General features: G+C 32.5%; 1 long non-coding RNA gene across 1 annotated transcript; it reads right to left on the bottom strand.

Annotated features, from left to right (window-relative positions):
* Positions 1-16,009: 16,009 nt before the first annotated feature.
* On the bottom strand, positions 16,010-20,886 carry LOC143076531 (uncharacterized). The gene is made up of 3 exons (XR_012978685.1): positions 20,422-20,886; positions 18,302-18,437; positions 16,010-16,140 (listed from the first exon to the last, which is right to left on the bottom strand). It is a non-coding gene; the product is annotated as an uncharacterized LOC143076531 (long non-coding RNA).
* Between the last annotated feature and the right edge of the window lie 1,100 nt (positions 20,887-21,986).

Genomic DNA, 21,986 nt, shown 5'->3' with positions numbered 1-21,986 from the left:
TCCTTGGTTTGTGAACTTGAAATTGAGGTCAAGGTCATAGGTTGATATGACGTTCTAGATTTTGACCTTTGCTTTAAATTCATATAAATACATCATAAAGCCATAGGAACTAACATTTTAAACTGATTTTTAATATTTCAATATCAAAATAGATCTTTACTAGTGGAAAGACCTACAATTGTTCTCTGAACAATTGGTTTTTAATTATTATTATTATTATTATTTTTATTTTTTTTCTTCCGCCAACTTTTTTTTCCTTCACTGTTTTTTTGTTTCACAAGATGTCGCTTAGATATATGGTATATGATATCGAACAGTTAATGCGCTTCTGAAACTGACACCGCGTAACAAAAACCTTTACCTTGTAAGAGTTATCTCCCCGAACACTGTTTTTCTTGTGGCCACTAAGGCTTCGCAACCGTAAAAGAAAGCGACAAATTTATTTTTCCAAATTGCTCGTTATATCCTCAGGATGATCTGTTTTATTTTGACCGAAGCTATCTGGAGACTCCATATGAGAGTTATCCCCCCTTTTATATATGATATAAGTGATTTGCATTTCTAACTGGTAAACCATTAGTGATAGAGACCTAGGGTCTTTAGATTTAAGATCCTTGGTCCAAAAAAATGAAAATTAGGTCAAGGTCAAAGGTCATGGTCAAATTCTAAATTTTGATTTTTGCTTATTTTTACTTATTTTCAATTACTTTATAAGATTTCGACAAAATATTTTTACTAAATTGTTAGTTGCGACATGACGTAACTTATAAATTTTGATTGGAAGGGTGCGTAGACAATAAATGGGAGTTTTTGCCCCTCTTATATTTAGAATTATGCGTAAAGTGATATTACTCATGAACCATACATAATACAGATCTGGGGTCTTTTGATTTGGGATTCTATGTTTATGACCTTGAAATTGAGGTCAAGGTCATAGGTTATTTGGACGTTCTAGATTTTGACCTTTGCTCGAAATTCATATTTATACATCATAAAGCTATAGGAACTGACATTTTCAACTGAATCTTAATATTTTCATATCAAAATACATCCTTATTGGTTGAAAGACCTTCAATTGTTCTTTGAACAATTGGTTTTTAATTATTATTATTTTTTTTTTTTTTTTTCTTCCGCCAACTTTTTTTTCCTATGCTGTTTTTTTGGTTCACAAGATATCGCTTAGATATAAGGTAAATGATATCGACCAGTTAATACGCTTCTGAAACTGACACCGCGTAACAAAAAACTGTACCTTGTAAGAGTTATCTCCCCGAACACTGTTTTTCTTGTGGCCACTACTCCTTCGCAACCGTATAAGAAACCGACAAATTTATTTTTCCAAATTGCTCGTTATATCCTTAGGATGTTCTGTTTCATTTCAACCGAAGCTATCCGGAGACTCCATATGAGAGTAATCCCCCCTTTTATATATGATATCAGTGATATGCATTTCTAACTGGTAAACTATAAGTGATAGAGACCTAGGGTCTTTTGATTTAAGATCCTTGGTCCAAAAAAATGAAAATTAGGTCAAGGTCAAAGGTCAAGGTCAAATTCTAAATTTTGATTTTGGCTTATTTTCACCTTTTTTCATTAACCTTATAAGATATCGACATTTTTTTTTTACTTAATTGTTAGTTGCGACATGTCGTAACTTATAAATTTTGGTTGCAAGGGTGCGTAAACCAAAAAAGGAAGTTTTAGCCCCTCTTATATTAAGAATTATGCGTAAAGTGATTTTACTCATGAACCATACATATTAAGGAACTAGTGTCTTTTTATTTGAGATGTTTAGTCTATGATCTTGAAATTGAGGTCAAGGTCATAGGTTAATTGGACGTTCTAGATTTTGACCTTTGCTCCAAATTCATATTTTTATATCATAAAGACATAGCAACTGACATTTTCAACTGAATCTTAATATTTTCATATCAAAAAAGATCCTTATTGGTTGAAAGACCTTCAATTGTTCTTTGAACAATTGGTTTTTAATTATTATTATTATTATTATTTTTTTTTTTTTTTCTTCCGACAACTTTTTTTTCCTTCGCTGTTTTTTTGTTTCACAAGATGTCGCTTAGATATTTGGTATATGATATCGAACAGTTAATGCGCTTCTGAAACTGACACCGCATAACAAAAACCTTTACCTTGTAAGAGTTATCTCCCCAAACACTGTTTTTCTTGTGGCCACTACTACTTCGCAACCGTATAAGAAACCGACAAATTTATTTTTCCAAATTGCTCGTTATATCCTTAGGATGTTCTGTTTCATTTCAACGGAAGCTATCCGGAGACTCCATATGAGAGTTATCCCCCCTTTTATATATGATATCAGTGATATGCATTTCTAACTGGTAAACTATAAGTGATAGAGACCTAGGGTCTTTTGATTTAAGATCCTTGGTCCAAAAAAATGAAAATTAGGTCAAGGTCAAAGGTCAAGGTCAAATTCTTAATTTTGATTTTGGTTTTCATTAACCTTATAAGATATCGACAATTTTTTTTTACTAAATTGTTAGTTGCGACATGTCGTAACTTATAAATTTTGGTTGCGAGGGTGCGTAAACAATAAAAGGGAGTTTTCGCCCCTCTTTTATTAAGAATTATGCGTAAAGTGATTTTACTCATGAACCATACATATTAAGGAACTAGTGTCTTTTTATTTGAGATGTTTAGTCTATGACCTTGAAATTGAGGTCAAGGTCATAGGTTAATTGGACGTTCTAGATTTTGACCTTTGCTTAAAATTCATATTTATACATCATTAAGCCATAGGAACTGACATTTTCAACTGAATTTTAATATTTTCATATCTAAATAGATCCTTATTGGTTGAAAGACCTTCAATTGTTCTTTGAACAATTGGTTTTTAATTATTATTATTATTATTATTATTTTTTTTTTTTTTTTTCTTCCGCCAACTTTTATTTCCTTCGCTGTTTTTTTGTTTCACAAGATGTCGCTTAGATATATGATATATGATATCGAACAGTTAATACGCTTCTGAAACTGACACCGCATAACAAAAAATTTTACCTTGTAAGAGTTATCTCCCCGAACACTGTTTTTCTTGTGTCCTCTAAGGCTTTGCAACCGTATAAAAAACCGACAAATTTATTTTTCCAAATTGCTCGTTAAGTCCTCAGGATGTTCTGTTTTATTTTGACCGAAGCTATACGGAAACTCCATATGAGAGTTATCCCCCCTTTTTATATGATATAAGTGATATGCATATCTAACTGGTAAACCATAAGTGATAGAGACCTAGGGTCTTTTGATTTAAGATCCTTGGTCCAAAAAAATGAAAATTAGGTCAAGGTCAAAGGTCAAGGTCAAATTCTAAATTTTGATTTTGGCTTATTTTCACTTATTTTCATTAACTTTATAAGTTTTCGACAAATTATCTTTACTAAATTGTTAGTTGCGACATGTCGTAACTTATAAATTTAGATTGGAAGGGTGCGTAGACAATAAATGGGAGTGTTTGCCCCTCTTATATTTAGAATTTTGCGTAAAGTGATATAACTCATGAACCATACATAATACAGACCTAGGGTCTTTTGATTTGGGATCCTTGGTGTATTACCTTGAAATTGAGGTCAAGGTCATAGGTTAATTGGACGTTCTAGATTTTGACCTTTGCCTGAAATTCATATTTTTATATCATAAAGCCATAGGAACTGACATTTTCAACTGAATCTTAATATTTTCATATCAAAATAGATCCTTATTGGTTGCAAGACCTTCAATTGTTCTTTGAACAATTGGTTTTTAATTATTATTATTATTATTATTTTTTTCTTTTTTTCTTCCGACAACTTTTTTTTCCTTCGCTGTTTTTTTGTTTTACAAGATGTCGCTTAGATATTTGGTATATGATATCGAACAGTTAATGCGCTTCTGAAACTGACACCGCGTAACAAAAACCTTTACCTTGTAAGAGTTATCTCCCCAAACACTGTTTTTCTTGTGGCCACTACTACTTCGCAACCGTATAAGAAACCGACAAATTTATTTTTCCAAATTGCTCGTTATATCCTTAGGATGTTCTGTTTCATTTCAACGGAAGCTATCCGGAGACTCCATATGAGAGTTATCCCCCCTTTTATATATGATATCAGTGATATGCATTTCTAAATGGTAAACTATAAGTGATAGAGACCTAGGGTCTTTTGATTTAAGATCCTTGGTCCAAAAAAATGAAAATTAGGTCAAGGTCAAAGGTCAAGGTCAAATTCTTAATTTTGATTTTGGCTTATTTTCACCTTTTTTCATTAACCTTATAAGATATCGACAGTTTTTTTTTACTAAATTGTTAGTTGCGACATGTCGTAACTTATAAATTTTGGTTGCAAGGGTGTGTAAACAATAAAAGGGAGTTTTCGCCCCTCTTATATTAAGAATTATGCGTAAAGTGATTTTACTCATGAACCATACATATTAAGGAACTAGTGTCTTTTTATTTGAGATGTTTAGTCTATGACCTTGAAATTGAGGTCAAGGTCATAGGTTAATTGGACGTTCTAGATTTTGACCTTTGCTTAAAATTCATATTTATACATCATTAAGCCATAGGAACTGACATTTTGAACTGAATTTTAATATTTTCATATCTAAATAGATCCTTATTGGTTGAAAGACCTTCAATTGTTCTTTGAACAATTGGTTTTTAATTATTATTATTTTTTTTTTTTTTTTTCTTCCGACAACTTTTTTTTCCTTCGCTGTTTTTTTGTTTTACAAGATGTCGCTTAGATATTTGGTATATGATATCGAACAGTTAATGCGCTTCTGAAACTGACACCGCGTAACAAAAACCTTTACCTTGTAAGAGTTATCTCCCCAAACACTGTTTTTCTTGTGGCCACTACTACTTCGCAACCGTATAAGAAACCGACAAATTTATTTTTCCAAATTGCTCGTTATATCCTTAGGATGTTCTGTTTCATTTCAACGGAAGCTATCCGGAGACTCCATATGAGAGTTATCCCCCCTTTTATATATGATATCAGTGATATGCATTTCTAAATGGTAAACTATAAGTGATAGAGACCTAGGGTCTTTTGATTTAAGATCCTTGGTCCAAAAAAATGAAAATTAGGTCAAGGTCAAAGGTCAAGGTCAAATTCTTAATTTTGATTTTGGCTTATTTTCACCTTTTTTCATTAACCTTATAAGATATCGACAATTTCTTTTTACTAAATTGTTAGTTGCGACATGTCGTAACTTATAAATTTTGGTTGCGAGGGTGCGTAAACAATAAAAGGGAGTTTTCGCCCCTCTTATATTAAGAATTATGCGTAAAGTGATTTTACTCATGAACCATACATATTAAGGAACTAGTGTCTTTTTATTTGAGATGTTTAGTCTATGACCTTGAAATTGAGGTCAAGGTCATAGGTAAATTGGATGTTCTAGATTTTGACCTTTGCTTAAAATTCATATTTATACATCATTAAGCCATAGGAACTGACATTTTCAACTGAATTTTAATATTTTCATATCTAAATAGACACTTATTGGTTGAAAGACCTTCAATTGTTCTTTGAACAATTGGTTTTTAAATATTATTATTATTAGGTCTTTCAACCTTTCAGGTGAAAGACCTATAGGGTTTGTTCTGATTATTATTATTATTAGGTCTTTCAACTTTTCAGTTGAAAGACCTATAGGGTTTGTTCTGATTATTATTATTATTTTTTTTTTTTTTTTTCTTCCGCCAACTTTTTTTTCCTTCGCTGTTTTTTTGTTTCACAAGATATCGCTTAGATATAAGGTAAATGATATGGAACAGTTAATACGCTTCTGAAACCGACACCGCGTAACAAAAAACTTTACCTTGTCAGAGTTATCTCCCCGAACACTATTTTTCTTGTGGCCACTACTCCTTCGCAACCGTATAAGAAACCGACAAATTTATTTTTCCAAATTGCTCGTTATATCCTTAGGATGTTCTGTTTCATTTCAACCAAAGCTATCCGGAGACTCCATATGAGAGTTATCCCCCCTTTTATATATGATATCAGTGATATGCATTTCTAACTGGTAAACTATAAATGATAGAGACCTAGGGTCTTTTGATTTAAGATCCTTGGTCCAAAAAAATTAAAATTAGGTCAAGGTCAAAGGTCAAGGTCAAAATCTAAATTTTGATTTTGGCTTATTTTCACTCTTTTTCAATAACCTTATAAGATATCAACAAATTATTTTTACTTAATTGTTAGTTGCATCATGTCATAACTTAAAATTTTTGATTGGAAGGGTGCGTAGACAATAAACGGGAGTTTTTGCCCCTCTTATATTTAGAATTATGCGTAAAGTGATATTACTCATGAACCATACATACTACTGACCTAGGGTCTTTTGATTTGGGATCCTTGGTTTATGACCTTGAAATTGGGGTCAAGGTCATAGGTTAATTGGACGTTCTAGATTTTGACCTTTGCTCCAAATTCATATTTTCATATCATAAAGCCATAGCAACTGACATTTTCAACTGAATCTTAATATTTTCATATCAAAATAGATCCTTATTGGTTGAAAGACCTTCAATTGTTCTTTGAACAATTGGTTTTTAATTATTATTATTATTATTATTTTTTTTTTTTTTTTTCTTCCGCCAACTTTTTTTTCCTTCGCTGTTTTTTTGTTTCACAAGATGTCGCTTATATATTTGGTATATGATATCGAACAGTTAATGCGCTTCTGAAACTGACACCGCGTAACAAAAACCTTTACCTTGTAAGAGTTATCTCCCCAAACACTGTTTTTCTTGTGGCCACTACTACTTCGCAACCGTATAAGAAACCGACAAATTTATTTTTCCAAATTGCTCGTTATATCCTTAGGATGTTCTGTTTCATTTCAACGGAAGCTATCCGGAGACTCCATATGAGAGTTATCCCCCCTTTTATATATGATATCAGTGATATGCATTTCTCACTGGTAAACTATAAGTGATAGAGACCTAGGGTCTTTTGATTTAAGATCCTTGGTCCAAAAAAATGAAAATTAGGTCAAGGTCAAAGGTCAAGGTCAAATTCTTAATTTTGATTTTGGCTTTTTTTCACCTTTTTTCATTAACCTTATAAGATATCGACAATTTTTTTTTTACTAAATTGTTAGTTGCGACATGTCGTAACTTATAAATTTTGGTTGCGAGGGTGCGTAAACAATAAAAGGGAGTTTTCGCCCCTCTTATATTAAGAATTATGCGTAAAGTGATTTTACTCATGAACCATACATATTAAGGAACTAGTGTCTTTTTGTTTGAGATGTTTAGTCTATGACCTTGAAATTGAGGTCAAGGTCATAGGTTAATTGGACGTTCTAGATTTTGACCTTTGCTTAAAATTCATATTTATACATCATTAAGCCATAGGAACTGACATTTTCAACTGAATTTTAATATTTTCATATCTAAATAGATCCTTATTGGTTGAAAGACCTTCAATTGTTCTTTGAACAATTGGTTTTTAATTTTTTTTTTTTTTCTTCCGCCAACTTTTTTTTCCTTCGCTGTTTTTTTGTTTCACAAGATGTCGCTTAGATATTTGGTATATGATATCGAACAGTTAATGCGCTTCTGAAACTGACACCGCGTAACAAAAACCTTTACTTTGTAAGAGTTATCTCCCCAAACACTGTTTTTCTTGTGGCCACTACTTCTTCGCAACCGTATAAGAAACCGACAAATTTATTTTTCCAAATTGCTCGTTATATCCTTAGGATGTTCTGTTTCATTTCAACGGAAGCTATCCGGAGACTCCATATGAGAGTTATCCCCCCTTTTATATATGATATCAGTGATATGCATTTCTAACTGGTAAACTATAAGTGATAGAGACCTAGGGTCTTTTGATTTAAGATCCTTGGTCCAAAAAAATGAAAATTAGGTCAAGGTCAAAGGTCAAGGTCAAATTCTTAATTTTGATTTTGGCTTATTTTCACCTTTTTTCATTAACCTTATAAGATATCGACAATTTTTTTTTACTAAATTGTTAGTTGCGACATGTCGTAACTTATAAATTTTGGTTGTGAGGGTGCGTAAACAATAAAAGGGAGTTTTCGCCCCTCTTATATTAAGAATTATGCGTAAAGTGATTTTACTCATGAACCATACATATTAAGGAACTAGTGTCTTTTTATTTGAGATGTTAAGTCTATGACCTTGAAATTGAGGTCAAGGTCATAGGTTAATTGGACGTTCTAGATTTTGACCTTTGCTTAAAATTCATATTTATACATCATTAAGCCATAGGAACTGACATTTTCAACTGAATTTTAATATTTTCATATCTAAATAGATCCTTATTGGTTGAAAGACCTTCAATTGTTCTTTGAACAATTGGTTTTTAATTATTATTATTATTATTATTATTTTTTTTTTTTTTCTACCGCCAACTTTTTTTTCCCTCACTGTTTTTTTGTTTCGTAAGATGTCGCTAAGATATGTGGTATATGATATCGAACAGTTAATACGCTTCTGAAACTGACACCGCGTAACAAAAAACTTTACCCTGTAAGAGTTATCTCCCCGAACACTGTTTTTCTTGTGGCCACTACTCCTTCGCAACCGTAAAAGATTACGACAAATTTATTTTACCAAATTGCTCGTTAAATCCTCAGGATGTTCTGTTTCATTTTGACCGAAGCTATCCGGAGACTTCATATGAGAGTTATCCCCCCTTTTATATATGATATAAGTGATATGCATTTCTAACTGGTAAACTATAAGTGATAGAGACCTAGGGTCTTTTGATTTAAGATCCTTGGTCCAAAAAAATGAAAATTAGGTCAAGGTCAAAGGTCAAGGTCAAATTCTAAATTTTGATTTCAGCCTATTTTCACTTATTTTCATTATCTTTATAAGTTTTCGACAAATTATCTTTACTAAATTGTTAGTTGCAACATGTCGTAACTTATAAATTTAGATTGGAAGGGTGCGTAGACAATAAATGGGAGTTTATGCCCCTCTTATATTTAGAGTTTAGCGTAAAGTGATATTGCTCTTGAACCATACATAATACAGACCTAGGGTCTTTTGATTTAGGTTCCTTGGTTTATGACCTTGAAATTGAGGTCAAGGTCATAGGTTAATTTTACGTTCTAGATTTTGACCTTTGCTTGAAATTCATATTTATACACCATTAAGCCATAGGAACTGACATTTTCCACTGAATTTTAATATTTTCATATCAAAATAGATCCTTTTTGGTTGAAAGACCTTCAATTGTTCTTTGAACAATTGGTTTTTAATTATTATTATTATTTTTATTTATTCTTCCGCCTAATTCTTTTCTTGCGTAGTATTGATGTTTCAAAAGATGTCGCTTAGATGTTTGGAATATGATATCGTAAAACGTATGCACTTTTAAAACTGACCACTGCGTAACCAAATACTTTACGTTGTAAGAGTTATCTCCCCAAACACTGTTTTTCTTGTGGCCACTACTCCTTCGCAACCATAAAAGATTACGACAAATTTATTTTACCAAATTGCTCGTTACATCCTCAGGATGTTCTGTTTCATTTTGACCGAAGCCATATAGAGACTCAATATGAGAGTTAGTTCCCCTTTTGTATTTGAAATTTTGAAATGTATTTTAAACTGGAAAACCATAAGTGATAGAGACCTAGGGTCTTTTGTTTTGAGATCATTGGTCCAAAAAAATGAAAATTAGGTAAAGGTCAAAGGTCAAGGTCATATTCTAAATTTTGATTTTGGCCTATTTTCACTAATTTTCATTAACCTTATAAGATACCGACAAATTATTTTTACTAAATTGTTAGTTGCGACATGTCGTAACTTATATATTTTGGTTAAAAGGGTGTGTAGACATAAAATGGGAGTTTTTGCCCCTCCTATATTAAGAATTAAATGTAAAGTGATATAACTCATTAACTATACATATTACAGACCTAGGGTCTTTTTATTTGGGGTCCCTGGTTTATGACCTTGAAATATAGGTCAAGGTCATCAGTAAATTTGACGTTCTAGATTTTGACCTTTGCTCAAAATTCATATTTATACATCATTAAGCCATAGGAACTGACATTTTCAACTGAATTTTAATATTTTCATATCAAAATAGATCCTTATTGGTGGAAAGACCTTCAATTGTTCTCTGAACAATTGGTTTTTAATTATATTATGTATTGTTCTCTGCTATCTGTTGTTTTGTCACATTGTATATACTTGTTTATGTATTGCCATAGCATATCATTTATGCTTTCGCAAATAAAATATTAATTCATTCATTCAATTCTCATGTACCTGAAAATTTGTATAAGACCAACTGGGATTAATTTTATATAATTATTTTGACACCTAAGGCGAAATGAGAATAAGCCGTTAATGCTACAGATTATCATTAAAAATATAAAGATGTAAATTGGAACATATTGTAACCTGATTACTATCATCTATAACAATAATTTGTTCAATGCTAGATTATGTGTACTCATTTTATTTTGATTATTGTTAATTTAGAATACAACCCACTATAAAGATACCAAGATCGATCAGTATACAACCAGACTTGGTCGTTTGGATTTAACTTCCGGGTGACAGTCACTGCACCAGTATGATCGATAGCACCGTTATGATTGCCGATGTATGTTTGTGAAATATAATTCCCATTCAGACTTATGTAGTAGTACGCACCATTTGTTTTAGACATCACAGAAGCTGATATGATATACAGTCCTTCCTGTTCACATGTAAACTTTCCCGAGGTCTTATATGTGGCCAGGTTGGTGATACCAACACTAAACTTTACATCATCGAATTTTATTATGGTATTGCTTATTGTTCCTGTATGCGATGGATAAGCGGTCATGGCAACTGAAAAAAAAAGGAAAACAAACTTAATTAAAACTTAGAAATGGAACAGGTTTTGTTTAAATGTAAATGCTATATTTCTTTTTTTCAAATTTCGCAGTCTAAGGTATTTTAATCGGATAAGTTACACAATTCTTTTGAAAACGCACTTTTCAAGGCAAATAGTCTTCCAAAACTAGATTATCAATTAAAATATCTAATTGATAACCTAGTTTTGGAAGACTATTTACCTATAAAAAAGTGCGTTTTCAAAAGAATTGTGTAACTTATCCGATTAAAAACTGTGACAACAAAACATTTTCGGTGGTTTATACTCATGTATACGTTGTATACGATTTTTAAAAGGGTTTATCATTTAGTTAATGACAGACTATAAAACCAAAATGAAGTAATTCTGTTTTGGAAAAAATAAGCAAAAGATACGCTCATCAGAACTTATTTTCAAGTCAAAATATTTGGTACATAAAAGATGAATGTGTCTGAGAACATACATTTCCCCGCTCGAGCTTGATTATAGATATATGAAAAACTTTTGAAGATTATTTTTTGTTTCTTGTTTTTTTTCAAACTCTGCCTGCGAGTTTTTGTTTTTGTATGTTATATTAATTTAAATAATTTCATATTAATGGATGGGGGTGGGTGGGGGATGAATGAACAATAATAAACTCTATTTAAGAAAATTGCATTAACAGCAGGTCTTTCGAAGGAAAAGTGTTTATCCAGTATGAGGATAAAATGAGCTCAAATTAAATAATATGGCTCTCTTTATTTGCACAATTTTATTCAAACTGCACTTTATATCTTATCCAAATAATGTTGCCTGTTCTGAACATGTTGCAAAAATCAAAAATCCTTCTACTAAGTAAATGTTACCAACTATCCTTGTAAGACATAAAATCTAGACCAACAGCTAAGAACGTTAAAGTGTCAACACAAATAATCTTAAAATGTTGTTTTGTGGCATTTTGTAAGTTGAAACATAGGTTATATGACATTGAAGATTAAAAGTTGTAGAGTGCCTCAATTTTTAAAGTATTTTTCAACACAGGGCATTCAAAGTGTACTTTTTCAACGTAAACAAATTAAAAACTTATTTTATTGAAATGTAGATTCTTTCTTGATTGCAAAATTATATATTCACTTCTAATAAAAATTTAAATGACTAAAATAGACATTATGATTGATGGGGAATAAACTAATAAACAATGGTTTGCTATAATTAATTAAAAGTTTTAAAATTTTAAAACTGTTTCAAGCCAAATCCTGATAAAAAATGAACTAATCTAAACTGTTGATTAATTACAGATGATTATTGGAAATTTATTAAGTAAATTATAGGCCTTACTTGAATACCTTTTAATTATTCATATTTATATTCACAATTCATTTTTTTATGAGATCTTGTTAATCCATTATTTATCTTTCAGACATAATTTACAGAATCACTTTATGTAATGTAGATCAAAAGAAATAGGCAATAAATACATCTATCATCCTTATATATATCAAACATCTAACATATACATTTGTGTATTCAATTATGAGGTCAAATATTTGTATATTGAGTTGTATATTATAGTATAATTATGTAACACAGAGGTTGAAAGGTAATGTGGTCAAGTTGATTGACAGTTTAGGAGGTGGGGCATTGTAATTAAAGGTATACCTTGTCTCTGATTGTTTGTTGATAATGACAGTTGTCAATCATACAAGTATTGTATCAATACTCAATTACCTAATCAAAATGTTTAAAAAAAAGCCTGCACATCAACACACCTTAATGACATACATTCTTAAATGAACTGCTTCAAAAATATATCCATTTTTTTAGTTTATATGTGTATAATGTGCACATACATGAGAACTATAGGGAACTATATTTCTGACATGAATTATCATTGATATGGTTATTTTTATAAATTAACAAAATTTAGAATTTTTGAAATACTAAGGCTTTTCTACCTTAAGCATAGATTATCTTAGCTGTATTTGGCAAAACTTTTAGGAATTTTGGTTCTCAATGCTCTTCAACTTTGTACTTTATTTGGCCTATCTAACTTTTTTTGATTCGAGCGTCACTGATGAGTCTTTTGTAGACGAAACGCGCGTCTGACGTATATATAATATTTAGTCCTTGTATCTATGATGAGTTTATTCAGTGTGAATACATTTAGTAATAGTAGCTAACCTGTCTTGTTGTTAGGAAGTCCAGTGCCTAAGTAAAGATTTAGAACAAGTTCTAATCTTTCAAAAAAAAAAACTTCACGAAATAAGAATAAGAAAATGGGGTCATCGTATTCGTTTTTTTACGTTAAATAATGAGAAAATGAATAAACTTTCTGATTGTTTATATTTTCAAAATTAGTATGCTTAGATAAATTGAGCATTTAGTTAGACTTTTCCAACTAAGACATCAAATTGTACTTCAGTCAAAATGATATCATAACTTATATGTAGAAATACTGAGCATCTGTTCCCACTGCTGTCGTTTTGGAACTTTAATTTATCAAGGGCATTTTCATGAAAAAAATAAAGGTTTCGTTAGTATTACCTCTTTCTGAATTCTTGTTTATTTGTGTCTGCATCACGGCCATGGTCTTATTCTCCTGTTTCTCCATGGCTTCCATCTTACTGATGATACCAGATGTTGTCGAATTGTGATTCTGTTCAAGTCTCACTAGTTGTTTACTAGTATTGGTTTCTAGTTCACCAAGTCTTAATAATTGCTCGGTAGTATTGGTTTCGAATTTTCCAAGTTTCACTAATTGCTTAGAATTATCCGTTTCTAGTTCTCGAAGCTTCATTAACTGGTCCCGTGAGGTGGCATTTAATACACTCAATGCTGATTTTTGGTTCATAGTAATATTATATAAGGCAAGAAAATCTTGACCACGCGCACGTTCGTTTACAGTCAGAGAGTGTGTTTGAGCGGACACTGACTTTAAGTCCTGTTGTATAGTTTGAATCTCCTGCAATGGTTTGATGTTTCCAAGTTGTTTCAACGTATGAATGTCGTTTCTGTTTTTACTGGTTTTGTTTTGTACTGACAAAAATTGGCTTTTGATTAAATTGAATTCATTATTCACTGACTTATATTTATGTTCTAAATCCGTATATTTGCGTTCAAGATCGGTGTACTTCTGTTCTAAACATTCATATATTTGGCTAGAAACGCTTTGATTTTCGCCTCGTAAAAATTTGTGATCGAGAGCATCAAACTTGTGTTTCAGTTGAGAGGTCAGTACAGCAAGTGCCTTGTCGACGTAGCGACGTAATTGTTGATCTTCCAAATGTCTCGCCTTAGTCTCGTCAAAAAATTCTGACGCCGTCACATATTGATTTGATGTTCCTGATTGACCACTGGTGCTTTGTGTCTCATCCAATAGAAAGCCATGAGCAGAGAGGAACACAAGAAACAATGGAAAATATTTCGTTGCCATACTTGTTTTGATAAAGAATAATGTGAGGTTTAAAATCTCGTTTATTGATTTAATGATAAAATATATCTATCAAAATATTTCTATGTTTGTATTATGTATCTACTATTATAACCGACATTCAATAAAATGCACATTGTACTGATATAATTACAATCGGCTACGTAAAAATTAACGATATAAATAAATGATACATTCTTGAATGATGTACGATTGCCAACCAAACGCTGAACGTCGTACTCGGACGCTGAACCTGGGAATAGTACAATATTTCTCAGGTTGAAACGAATGGTGTACTATTAATATGTTTGTGTTAGCATCCTGTTTGAGGAGCGTCACGATACAAATGGTATTCTCAGTTCTAAAGTTTGTGGGTGATATCTTTCGTCATCATTATTATTATCATAAAAATCCTTTCATTTGTATACGACCGCAAATTTGTATGTGTTTGTATTGTGTTATGGCGTTGTCTGTGTTGTCGTCCGAAGATATTAGATATGTGTTGTCCGAAGATATTTGTCGTCCGAAGACATTTTTCTTTCCAGACAATAACTTGAGTAAAAGTTTTTAGATTTGTATGAAATTGAATTACAAGCTTCAATACCACAGTAGGAAGATTAGTATTTTTTTGGGATAATTGTCCATACTTTTTAGAAATTAAGGGCTAAGAGGAGCTAAAAACTAGTTTCCTTCTTATTTCAGGACAATAACTTGAGTATGGATCCCTATGAAATTTAACCATTAGGTTCCTTAGCTCAAAGAGACGGATAGATTGATTTTTGAGGATTTCATAATTATGCTGAATTAAAATTTTGAAGGTTCGACAATAATAGATAAAATTATAATTTAAAATTGTTCAGTTCTTTGACCACATTCATTGTCAGATACCTTAACAATCAAAATTTAGAGCTGTTTTACAGCAAGCTCCATACTTAACCAAACTGTTTAGGGTTTGCGGTCGTACCAAGCTGTACCCCGCGGAGCATTTTGATATTGTGTGTTTCTCAAATGAACGTTCCCATGTAGAATATTTCACTAAATAGTAACACTAATTAAGTTTCCAAAGGTCGTACTAAGCTGTACCATGACTACAAATTTTGGGAAATTATTTAAAAGTAAGGAACGTATCTCCATCATGCGAAGATCTGATTCCTTGTCCGGCTTTGGCTTTACTCTTTTTTTTATCCTTTTAGATTTAGATTTTCAAATATGCTGGCCATGAATAGACATTGATAGTCGAAAAAAGGCAGCAGCAAAACTCGTTTGAAAAAAAAACAATGTCATATTCTCTATATACGTGTGTAAACTGTGCATGCAGTGCAATAGTTTCAATGAATCAGTGATATTTCAATGGTTCAATGGATGGCGGTTATTGATCATAATGCAGTGTTGAATACTGTATACTAATGATGAAAACTGTATTCTATGGGTAAACACTGTATTCCAGGGATGAACACGATATTCCAGGGATCAACACGCTTTTCTATGGGTGAACACTATATTGTAGGTATGAACTGCATTCTATAGATGAACGCTGTAGTATAGGGATGAACACGGTATTCTATGGTTATGTTCTTAATTCACGATGTTCAAACGAACATAACATATTTATGTGCTAAATTGCTCTATTTTTCTTGTACAACTCTGCTCCTAATTTCTGTTCTAAACTGACTCATATTGTATATATGTATATATAAGACAAGAATAGTTCTGATACTAACAGGCACGGTGACCATTTCTATTTATTCATCATAATTCACAATCTACTAGTAATCAATTTTCTATAAATTTCTTTTCATTTCATTTCATCAAACAATGTCCTAAACATCTCTGCATAAACACTTCATCATATCAAATCTATAAAATAAACATTACAAATCAGTATACTATAAATACATATTCACTGCAGACGTCATATACACATTTAACAATACAAAAAAAAATTGTCTGCAAGTCGAGTGGTCACCGCCCAGCCTTCGATAAACTTGAAAACCCGTTTTCAATCTATTATATACCTTACTAATTTGCATAAATAGTTTATTCTATTGTTAAACAATAGACTAAAATAGATCCGAAAATTCGTACGCATACCGCACATAAATTTATTTATGTTCTTAATTCACGATGTTCAAACGAACATAACATATTTATGTGCTAAATTGCTCTATTTTTCTTGTACAACTCTGCTCCTAATTTCTGTTCTAAACTGACTCATATTGTATATATGTCTATAAATAAGACAAGAATAGTTCTGATACTAACAGGCACGGTGACCATTTCGACGTACAAAGAAAGCAGAAAGTGAAAATGTTATAAATTATAAATTTTCTGTTTACAAAACCTTGAATTTTTCGAAAAACTAAGGATTTTCTTACCCCAGGAGTAGATTACCTTAGCCGTATTTGGCACAACTTTTTGGAATTTTGGATCCTCAATGCTCTTCAACTTTGTATTGATTTGGCTTTTTAACTATTTTGATCTGAGCGTCACTGATGAGTCTTATGTAGACGAAACGCGCGTCTGGCGTATACAATTATAATCCTGGTACTTTTGATAACTATTTACACCACTGGGTCGATGCCACTGCTGGTGGATGTTTCGTCCCCGAGGGTATCACCAGCCCAGTAGTCAGCACTTCGGTGTTGACATGAATATCAATTATATGGTCATTTTTATAAATTTTCTGTTTACAAAACCTTGAATTTTTCGAAAAACTAAGGATTTTCTTACCCCAGGAGTAGATTACCTTAGCCGTATTTGGCACAACTTTTTGGAATTTTGGATCCTCAATGCTCTTCAACTTTGTATTGATTTGGCTTTTTAACTATTTTGATCTGAGCGTCACTGATGAGTCTTATGTAGACTAAACGCGCGTCTGGCGTATAAAATTATAATCCTGGTACTTTTGATAACTATTATAAACCTAAATTCTTAGAAACTGATATTCGTTTTTCTAAATTATCTGATACGTAACCATCAGATTTCAGCTAAATCAGATTTCCATCTTCCATGTATTTTAAAAAGTCTATCTGGTATATCATATTTAGCGGCCGCTGTGGCACCGCCTGCTCTGAAACTGTGTAAACCAAATTTGTTTACATTTAAACCAATTTGTGATAAGGCCTCTTTGACTAACTCTCTTGCTCGAGTATACGAAATTTTTACATTTTTACTTCTCAATATAAAAGAATTAGTTTTCTTTAAAAAAGACAATGCACGAAATATAAAGAATTCTGAATTATTCTCAATCTTAGCTAAAACTAGATAACTTTGCAAAAGCTTTACAGGACAGTAGGAACTGTCTAATCTAGAAATAACGACATTATTACCATGTCTATAACAGTCTGTTTTGCTCTTACGAATAAAGATATTGACATGCGAAGTATGAAAAACTATGTCTTTAGCTGTGATGTTGCATAACTCGTTGAAACGCAAAAATCCTGTATACATTAACGAACACATTAACAATAAACGCACTTCTTTTTATAATTAGTGAGTTACGATCTTGGTATTTATCAAACAGTTTAATCATTGAATTCGAGTCAACTGGTTCTTTTCCCTTTTTCGGACGAGATAGTATTCTCTTAGCACCTTCTAGTATACTCTTGACCAGTTCAGATTCGCTTGGATCAGTTACGCCAGCAATACGATGAGCCCATTTTATGCTATAAAATGCTGTATCTACTGAACTAAAACCTTCGGATGACTCAATCAAATGTTGCAAGTATAAACCCACATAAAGTTTATTTCAGGGAAGTACTGAAGTTATCTCTTTGTATTTTTGTGTCCATTTTAGAAAACGTTTGAAACCTCCAATATATTTTGTAACAGTCGTCTTGGCCCTCGAATCTAAGACAGTTGCATTTAGATTTGAGTAAAGTAATCTGAGTTCTGTGTGCTTAACCGAACTTAACTGTGACCAGAATCCAGTCGAAAAAATGTTCTAAAAATAGATATACAGTAATTATAATCTTTTTGTAAAAAGATAAAAATTCTATTACATACATAACATATTTACCTGAATCAATGCATATCTATCAGGTCCAGTGACCATACAGTATTCTAAAAGATTTAGTCCAGTGACCAAAGAGCATAACGTCCAGTGACTTCCAACACACACACATTACATCAATATTCATATAGTAAAAACAATTCTGTAAATAAAAAACTTAATATTAACAATATGAAGCGTCTAACAAAACAGCTAACATAGTTCCTTTGAAATCTCCTCTCACAAAAATAGCGTTCAAATTATTTCCCGATTCGAAAATTCTCTCTGGTTCATTGAACTGAAGCACATCATTTGTGTACTTTCTATATTTTCGACCAGTGTCAAAAATCAACGACCAAAATGGCAATGAAGGCCAATTCGGAACTATCAAAGTTCCTTTAGCTTTGCATTTTTACTAAATGATTTATAACCCTGCTAACCTCGGTTACTGGAGGTACTAGCCAGTTGTTCTCACCGGACCAGTCGCACGTGAAAGCGTCGACGCATAAAGAACCTGGGTTCCAGTATAAGGAATTAAACTTTTGTAATTTCGTATTTTCAAAGCTAGCAAACCTATCCATTGAAAATGGACCCCATAAATCATTCAAGAATGTGAAAAATGCATCTGAAATACGCCAGTCGTCAATATCGACAATTCTACTTAGCATGTCTGCTTGTTCATTCTGTTCCCTTGGAATCCAGTTAACAAAAATAATAATATCATTTTTGCGACAACAATCGTATATTGATAAAGCTAAAGACTGTAATTCTGGTACTTTACTACCCTTGTGAACTATTGTTACAGCGTTTTGATTGTCTGTATAAAACGATACCGTGCAATGTTTAAGCAAACGTGCAAAACTTAGTAGACAACTCTATTGCTTTGACTTCCCTCCAAGTGGAGCTCTTCAATTTCTCATCGTCCGACCAAGATTTATGCATAATCTGTTTTAGATTATCAATATATCCAGCAGCCCCTGTATTGCTTGCATCTGTAAATATGTAAAATTCAGAATCCAGTCCTAACAATGAAACTGGTTCTAACTCAAAAATGTTATCTCTCCAAAATATCAGATCTCTGATACAAGCGTTACAATGATTTATATTAATAGAATGGTTCCAATCTTGTCTTAAATTTATAACTTCAAACAAACCTCTCGACATGATCTGTGTAATGTGACCTAAAGCAGGCGTAAAAGAAATGATTTTACCAGCTACTTTTGCTAACAATCTTGCTTTCACTTTGCAGGAACTGTTAAGTATAATATTAACTAATTCAATTAAATCATTCTTTTTTTCTATCTGGTATATTGAGTTTACATATATCTAAATTCCATATAAAACCTTACCACTCTAATTTTTGTGTTGGTGTCCAGTGACATTTATCTCTGTTTGGTACGAACCCCGATGCAATAAGATCTGACTTTACTAAATCAGAATGCATTTTACATGTGTTTTCATTATCGGCTAAACCGAACCCGTCATCTAAATAAACAACAACTTTGATTCCTTTCTTTCGCCAATGTTTTACTAAAGGTCTAACTACTTTAGTAAAGATATATCCGCTAGATTTCAAACCAAAAGGAAGTACAGTAAAAACAAAAAAACTTTGTTACACCTCCTAATTTCCAGGAGAAACCTAAATATTTCTGATGCTCGTTAAAAATATCAATATGATGATATCCTGATTTCTTATCAAAAACGAATCCGAAACAGTTAGAAGATAAATACTGTTTAACTACTTTCCAATCTTCAAATTTAATCTTGCTATCGACTACCTGTTTGTTTACGTGTCGTAAATCTAAAATTAACCTGTGTTTATTTTCCGCAGTCGAGACGGTCAAAGGATTAACCACATGCGGTTTACTCGATACCTCACGTATCAAGCCCCCTTTCATTAAATCTAAAATAGCTTTTGAGACAAATTCGCTGTTATCAAATGCTGATTTGTTATTTCTTAAGAATATTTCTTCGGGCTCATTAAGCAAAAGAATTTTGTAACCATCTGTAATAACATTCAAAATAAAATCTGAAGCATTAATTTGTTTCCAAAAGTTAATAGATTTTTTCAAACGACCTTTAACATAAATATCAGAATTACAATTTTCATATTCATAAAATGTTTCGACAATATCATAATCTTGTACCTTGAAAATGTCACTGTTATGGTCTTTAAGAAGAAGATCCTCTGGGAGGTCCTGTCCTTGCCTTTCCCTTCCTGCAGTCTCTTGCCCAGTGCCCTTGCATGCCGCAGTTGTAGCAGACGTCTGAGGTCTTGAAGCTATTTTGGTTGCCGAAACTTTGGCCGCTGGCGGCCAAGCCCCCTCGAAAGGGCTGGAGGCGAAATGTAGCATCAGAACCACCTGTACCATTATGTGCCATTTGAGCTGTTGAACCAGATGCATCTGCCGGACGCTTTCTACTGCTGCGTTTATCTGTTTTCTCTGCTTTGATCTTTTTAACTGCCCTATTATCTGCTGCGCGTATTCTTTTCTCGTCCTCCGAGTCACTGGCCACTTCATCTGAAAGGTATTCGTTCACCGTTCTCCAACCGCCCTCGGACTTATCCGCAATTCTAATTAATTTATTTCTCTTCTTGAGCTGAACGGACGAATCTTAAAACCCTAATCTAAAACCCTAACTGCCTTTTTAGGTCTATTCTTCTCAATATAACCAATTGCCGTGCTGATACTGTCTTGAATATCAGAGTTAAGCTCAAATTGTAACTGATTCCCCTTAAATTTAAAGGTATTCTCTGCTTTCTTTGCTCTCTTTACTAATGTCTCTGTAGTATCTGAGAAATTCTTCTCTATGCCGGAAAGTTTATTATTGAAATAAGTGGTCATCAAAGAAAACAAATCTGCATTTGAAACTTCAGGTGCCCTATCATGCTCTGAATTACCTTTTTTCTTAGTTGGTTCAGTAGCCGAACGTAAGGCTTCAATTGACTTGTCAGGAGACTTGGTTAATTCTCTATCATCGAGGTCTAGATCTGAATCGGACATCTTGAAAAATTGTCTGCAAGTCGAGTGGTCACCGCCCAGCCTTCGATAAACTTGAAAACCCGTTTTCAATCCATTATATACCTTACTAATTTGCATAACTAGTTTATTCTATTGCTAAACAATAGACTGAAATAGATCCGAAAATTCGTACGCATACCGCACATAAATTTATGTAAACACTGTATTCTAGGAGGGAACTCTGTATTCTAGGGATGAACATGGTATTTTAGATGTTAACAATGTACTATAGGATGACACTGTTTTATATGGGTAAACACTGTATTCTAGACGTGAAGACTGTACTTTAGGACAGAACACTGAATTATAGGGCTCAACACTGTATTCTAGGTGTTAACACTCTATCAAGGGGTAAACACTATTATTTTGGAGTGATCACTGTATTCTAGAGAGTGACCATTGTTTTCTAAGGGCAAACACTGTATTTTAGGGGAGAACACTGTATTTTAGGGGAGAACACTGTGTTCCACGGGATTATACTACAGTCAAGGGGAGAACCCTGTGTTTAATGGGAGAACACTGTATTCCAAGCGAGAACACTGTATGTCAGAGGGGAACACTGTTTTCTTTGTGTTTACCCTGTATTCTAGGTGTTAATACTGTATTCTAGGTGTTAACACATTATTTTATGTGTTAACATTGTATTCTAGGTGTTAACCCTGTATTATAGTTATTCTAGGTGTTAACAC

Source organism: Mytilus galloprovincialis, chromosome 5 (assembly GCF_965363235.1).
Source record: "Mytilus galloprovincialis chromosome 5, xbMytGall1.hap1.1, whole genome shotgun sequence".
NCBI lineage: Eukaryota > Metazoa > Mollusca > Bivalvia > Mytilida > Mytilidae > Mytilus > Mytilus galloprovincialis.
Note: the sequence above shows the minus strand (reverse complement) of the source record. Positions and strands in the feature narration are given on the sequence as shown.